Genomic DNA, 7,012 nt, shown 5'->3' on the forward strand with positions numbered 1-7,012 from the left:
TAACTTAGAATTTCTGTTGATTAAAGATGTTTGTTTGTTATTAAAAATGTTGGTGATATAACAGAAAATAGCTTAATTCAGAAACGATTTAAGTTTAAAATTTAATCGATATTTTTACTTTCATGATAAATTTTATGCACTTGTCTCTAGATTTCACAGCCCCTTACACCCCCACCCATTACTAAAATTGTAATTGGCAGACAGTAATCGAACTATTACTATTTTATCTGGATAAATGCATTTTGGCTTTTATAACCCCTCCTATTTCGAGAAATCAAACGTGACGTGACACACAATGGCTTGTAATTTTTATATATTATAGGGTAGATACTACTACTATAATTTCACTTTCAGACTATATATATATTACTTTATAACATAGTAGTTTAGTAGTTACCCACCTTCTTCGTAATTTGTATTTGTAATTAACTAATAATAGTTAATACACTTACTACAAGATCACTAAGAGTACGATAAAATTTTTATTAAAAATAATAATCCCGAAATAAGCTGATATAGTTCATGATACAGTGATACTGATCGTATAGGTACGGCACAGGTTACAATACATAGGCCTAACTTAAATTTAAAACAAGTTTGATTGTAAGATTTAGTGATTAATTCAACAGCTACAAATAATACAGACCTACCTATCTGCTTATATTGATTATAAATAACAAAAAAAATTGTTTATCTAAAGTAACTTTTCTTGAGTAATATACGTTAAATACCATAACAATTTCATTGCTAATCAATGTAGGTGAATGACGTCACCAATCTAGCGACACCTTTCAAATTTGAAATACATAAAGTCTTAAAAATGTAATATTTTGGTCAGTAACGGTGTTTCTTATCAAAACTAAAAACTGAATATATTTTTGAGGTTGCCGATATGGACATTTTTTATCGAGAAAATAACAAGATTTAATAAAAACAAACCATAAAGAATTGTGAGTAGGTTATATCGTATTTTTTTTTTCCTGTGGAATAGAGATATTAAATATATAAATAATATATTAATCATATCGTACAACAATTTGTGCAGGAAATTGCAAATCATATATCAGATGGTGGCATTAAGAGGCCTAATTTCTACGTTCTGAGAATTAATATGATCACGTGTAAAAATGGTTTAAAATTACATATAACTATATAGACGTGTATTTTATATGAAAATAAAACATTATGTCAAGGATACTGAAGAAAGTTAACTGTGGGGATGAATTTATAAGTAGGTCACTAGAGTTGAATGCTAGGCTTACGTTAATATGTAAGGATGAGCAGACTGACTGATCAGACTTGTGGGATCAGTTTAATGAGAGGAAGGAGCTTCTTTGAATGGATGGTTTGTTGAAGTTGAGGGTATTATAGCAAAGAGATTGAATCCAGTTGTGTTTCTAGTAGTGGATATAAAGGGAAAATGCTTTTGTGGGAATTTGTTAAAGAACATCAGAAGATATTGGTGAAATTAATGAGAAACTTTACAGTGAGATTCAGATTTCAGCTGTTAATGAGGGCATAATTATGGGTGATTTTATGTTCAGGCATATAGATTGGAAAATTTTAGAGTCAAATTATGAGGGAGAAATGTTTTTGTAAACTGTTCTTCACCAACTGGTCAAGGAACCTACCACAAACATGCTATTTTAGATATATTGTTAACTTGTAATATAGAAATGGTTGAAAGGGTGGGAACTGGGAGCATCCAAGTGCAAATGACCATTTCTCTATCAGGTAACTGATTTGATATTTTGCTGCAAATGGAGATCAGAAATAATGATATTTTGATTAAAAATTTCAAAAACGTAAATTTTGAAGGGATGCAAAAAGAATTATCTGTTGTGAATTGGGCAGTTGAGTTATTTGGAGACACTGATCAAATGTGAAAATTTTTTAAAGATAAATTTCTAATTTTCAAGATATACATGTTCCTTATAAAAAGAAAAGGGCGGCTGCAAGCAAGAAACCAGGTTGGCTCACAAAGGTTATAAGGGATACAATTAAAGAAAAGCATCACAAATTTAAGAAATTTAAATTGACTAGTATGACGCAGTGGCGTTTTAACCATTAGGCTGAGTAGACTTAAGCCAAAAGGCCCGAGAGCAAAAAAAGGTTTAATTGAGTGTACACGTGAGTATTTTGGATGATATTTCAGTACTTTTGCATATTCATCTGGAATATTACAAATACTATTTTGTTTTCTAAATTAGGCTCCAAACATATAAACATTTAGAAATAATGCTTTTAAGACTTCATACCGCAACTGCGAGATTGTGTTTACCATGACGACGTTATTACGTCACGAGTTGGTGTTAACAATGAAAATGTCAACATAAAGCTTTCTGTTCATACTAGTATTTTGTATTGTTGGCAGTTTTTCTTCTGCAAAATGGCTACTAGGGAATACAAACATAAAAGTGTAGCACAAAAAAGGAAAGAGAACAAGAGACTCTACAAAAGAATACATCCAAGCTTGACAAGTTTTTTAAACCAGCAAAAGAAGCAGTACTTGATGATGTGGACGATGAAAAAGAAGACTTGCGCGTATACTGGCTAAAGGCAGGGAGCGAAGCCTGTTGGAACATGAATGCCAGTATTGTGAAATCTATAAAATATGACGGTAAACAGAAACGTTACTTTAGTAAGTCTATGTTTTACTGCTCCCTTACAAATGGCGAGAAAATCAGGAAAAGTTGGCTGTGTTATTCTCCAAGTATAGGTAAGACATTCTGTTTTAACTGCAAACTGTTTCAAATTCAAGTGAAGACTATGCTTTTTCGAAGCATGGCTTCTCTGACTGAAAAAATGCAAGTCAAAGATTAGAAAGTCATGAAAATAGCCAAGGTCATCAGGATGCGACCATTACCCTCACTACAAGGTCTCGAGGTATTGGATGTGTAAACACCTTGATTACTCGACAATACTAGTCAGAACGTGGCTACATGAAAGCACTTCTGGAAAGGGTTGTTGCTACAATTAAATTTCTTGTTGAGCGGAGACTAGCCTTTAGGGGACACAACGAGTGTATCGGATCACCAAACAATAACAATTTTCTAAGGACACTAGAATTGCTAGCGCAATTCGATCATTTTTTGGCAATTCATATTAAAAAGAATGAAAATAAGGGTAAAGGCACTGTGTCCTACCTTTCATCCACAGTATGCAATGAGCTGATTGAAATGCTTGGACAAAAGATGTTGGAGAAAATTATTTCCGAACTCAAAGAAGCCAAATATTTTTCAGTATCTGTGAATTCAACACCTGATATTTCACACGTGGATCGGCTGTTCTTGCATCTTTCGATATGTGCATGAGAGTGATCCTATTGAAAGATTCGTCAAATTTCTCGATTGCAGAGGTCACAGTGGTGAACAATTTGCAGAAAGTATTTTGATGTTTTTAGAAACAGAAAAAATAGACATAGAAAACTGCAGAATTCAATCATACCACAATGACTCCAACATGAGTGGCAAGTATAATGGTTTTCAAGGTAAAATACGTGTGATAAATCCAGTAGCTGACTATATTCCTTGCTTTGCTCGCTCATTGAACTTTGTCGGTCATTCAGCAGTAGATTGTGTTCGAAAAGCTACTGCCTTTTTTTTGATTTTGTTGAACAGTTGTACAATTTCTTCAGTGCTTCAATCCACCGGTGGGAATACTTGTGGGTGAGCTTGGAAAGAATCTTGCAGTTGTAAAGAGACTTAGTGATACTAGGTGGTCTGCTCAAGGGCATGCTACAGCCGCCCTAGATCAGGGATACGAGAAAGTGAAATTAGCATTGGAAAGCATTACTGACAATCCAGATGAAAAGTCAAACACACGACAAGAAGCCAGAGGTCTTGTAAGCAAAATGGAATCTCTGGAGTATGGAATACTTCTCAGCATTTGGGCAAAAATTTTGGAGTAATTCCACAAAACTAGCTTGAATTTAGAAAACCCAGGAATAGATCTTAACAAAGGCGTGAGACTTTTGCAGTCCTTGGAGGCCTATATCTAAGACCTAAGGACCAATGATTCATTTGAGGACTTTGAGAAAGAAGGCATTGCAAAGGTTTGGACATCAGTTTACAAAGAAGAAACGCAAAGGAAGTGAAAAGCTAGTACCAGGATAACAAGATATGACTGCGAAGCACAGGCAACAGATTCTTCACCTCGCCAGAGTTTCATGATTAATGTGTACTTACCGATCTTAGATAAATTATCAGCAGAGCTAAAAAAAACGCACTGAAGCATATAGATCTGTGTCCCACCGATTTGGATTTTTTTCTCGTATTTGCAATATTGATGCTGACGCACTTAAAAAGGCAATGAATACCCTCATACAAGTTTATCCGGACGACTTTGACTTGGCCTTTGTGGAAGAGCTCGTCCACTTTCGAAAGTACATTAAAAGACAATCCGATGATGATGTCACTGTAACTAGGATGTATCGAGCTCTGTCAAGAGATCGACTGCACGAGGTGTATCCAAATACATACATTTGCTTTAGAATTTATCTGTCCTTAATGACCACTAACCCGTTCATTTTCGGTGCTGAAGAGGATCAAAACCTATTTGCGCGCAACGGCAATGAGAAACTTAGTCATCTGGCACTCATGCACATTGAATCAGATATGCTTCGATCTGTTGATTTACATGCTGTTATCGACACTTTGTAAACCAAAAAACACAGAAGTTTTTAAACTACAAATGTAAAAAAAGAAAAAGAAATGAATAAAAGGGCTGTAATTGATTCATATAACTTTATGATATATAGTATATTATACATAGTACAACGATATAAGTTATTTAACGTAACTTAACGTCACTTTATTCTATTCAACGAAGGGAGGGGCAGGGGGCAAGACCAGGGGAAGCCTTACTAAAGCTGAGCCTTAGGGCCCAGGTGGTAGTTAATCCCCCACAGGTATGACGGGACATTTAGAAAATTATAGAAGATCAAGAAAGTTCGTCAAACAGGAATTAGGACATAAAGAAGGATGTACTAAAATGTTGGCTGAAAATGTAAAAATTAACAATAAGAATTTCTCTAAATACATTAAGAGTAAACAAAATGGTAGGACTTTTGAAGGATGGTAAAGGAACGCTTGTATCTGGCGATTATGGGATAGATAGGATACTAAATTCTGCTTTTTCTTCAGTTTTTACTAATGAAGATTTGAGTGATATTCCTCATCTTGAACAGTTGATATATATAAACAAGATAATCATATTAATTCTGAGCTTGTTAAAAAAATCGGAAAGTTTAAAGAACGATAAAGCTTCTGGAAAAGATAATATTTCCACAAGAGTTTTAAAAGAGGTTAAGGGTTGGATATGTGAGCCACTAGCTACCATTTTTTGTGAGTCCTTGAATAGTGGACAGGTGCCAGAAGATCGGAAGTTGATTAATATTACTCCTCTTTGCAAGGGAGGTGATAAAAATTGTCCCAGTAATTCTAGGCCTATTAGTCTTACATTAGTTGTGGGAAAAGTTTTGGAGTGTCAGTTAACAAATTTTAGAATTTTATTGCATAGTCAACATGGTTTCACTAAGGGAAAATCTTGCATTACAAATCTTTGGACATTCTTTGAAAATGCTACTGCTTATGTAAATGAGGGTATGGGTGTAGATTTGGTGTATCTGGATTTCCAGAGAGCATTTGACAAGATGCCACATCAAAGGCTTGTAAAAATAACTCTACAGATGTGAGGGATAAGTAGCTAACTGGATAGAATAGTAGCTGAAAGAAAAAAGCAGAGATTGTTAGATGTGTAGTTCAGTCAAACTGGATTAATGTTGCAAGTGGGGTACCTCAGGGCTCAGTCTTAGGACGTTTGCTCTTTTTGATTTACATCAATGACACAGATGAAAAAATAGTCAATAAATTTGCAGATGATATTAAGGTTTTGGGTGTTGCCATCTGTGAAGAGGATGCTGCTGCTTTACAAAAGGATTTAGATCATTTAGTGAGTTGGGTTAATAAATTGTAAATGGGTTTTGGTTATAACAAATGAAAGATATTGCACGTTATATGGCTGTGAAACATGGACCTTGACACAAGCATTGATTAACAAACTGGAAGCATTTGAGATGTGGGTGTAGAGAAAGATGATCTTGGATAGACAAGGTAACAAATGAAGAAGCTCTAAGTATGATGAATGTGAAAATATATGTTGTACCAACCACCAAGAAGAGAAAAGTAGTACATCTGGAAAAGTAGTATATGATGAGACAAGACAATATCCAGCGAGTCCTACTAGAGGGTCAAATAGAAGGAACAAGGTACAGGAGAAGATCAAGAACAGAGTAGATAACAAATATTAAAGAGTGGACTGAGATTGCAAAATATGAAAACCTGGTGACAAAAGCACAGAACAGACAGAAGTGGAGGTTGGTGACAGCCATCCTTCCTGATGATGATGATGATTTCCGATTATGCAGGCTTTTCTTCCTCATGTGTCTGTTGTTGCACAATTCTATCGAAAAACAAGACTCCCAGGAGGTATGGTTTTGTTAATAGCTTTATTAAAATCTCTTTGTGTTTACATATTTTTAGTTTTTCTCCCCCTATTATTTTTAAGTTTATAAGATCTGCTGATTTATGTATTGCCATGCATTTCGCGTGTATTAGAAGTTTTTCGGGTAGGATTGACAAGTCTCCTACCATAAAACATTAAATTTTGCCGAAGTATCGGCCCCGTTGGGACAGCGGTAAGTCTACAGACTTACGATACTAAAATCCTGGGTTCGATTCTTCAGTGTGGACACAACAAATAACCCAATGTGGCTTTGCTCTAAAAGAAACAAATAAACAAAACGAAACTACAATACTGTCATTGATTACACTGATTTGAAATAAGCCCATTAAAGGCATTAAATTTCAGTCATCAGAATGGAAAAGGAGAACAATTACAATAGTAAAATGACAAAAAATTTTTTTTTTTATAAATTCTTCACAAAATACAAGTAATTTAATATTACTTAAGCACTAAACAAACATCAGGATATATAACAACAATAATAATG

The 7,012-nt window shown here is 34.5% G+C and overlaps 1 protein-coding gene across 1 annotated transcript in view; it reads right to left on the reverse strand.

The window, feature by feature from the left end:
* LOC106471231 (DNA damage-regulated autophagy modulator protein 2-like) overlaps positions 1–776 on the reverse strand; it is a 35,112-nt gene extending 34,336 nt beyond the window's left edge. Inside the window, exon 1 of the mRNA XM_013931822.2 lies at positions 651–776. The gene's annotated coding sequence lies outside the window, so the exon portion shown is untranslated. The remainder of the gene's footprint in view (positions 1–650) is intronic.
* Positions 777–7,012: the final 6,236 nt, after the last annotated feature.

This window comes from Limulus polyphemus, unplaced genomic scaffold (assembly GCF_000517525.1).
Source record: "Limulus polyphemus unplaced genomic scaffold, Limulus_polyphemus-2.1.2 Scaffold4484, whole genome shotgun sequence".
In the NCBI taxonomy this organism is placed as follows: domain Eukaryota; kingdom Metazoa; phylum Arthropoda; class Merostomata; order Xiphosura; family Limulidae; genus Limulus; species Limulus polyphemus.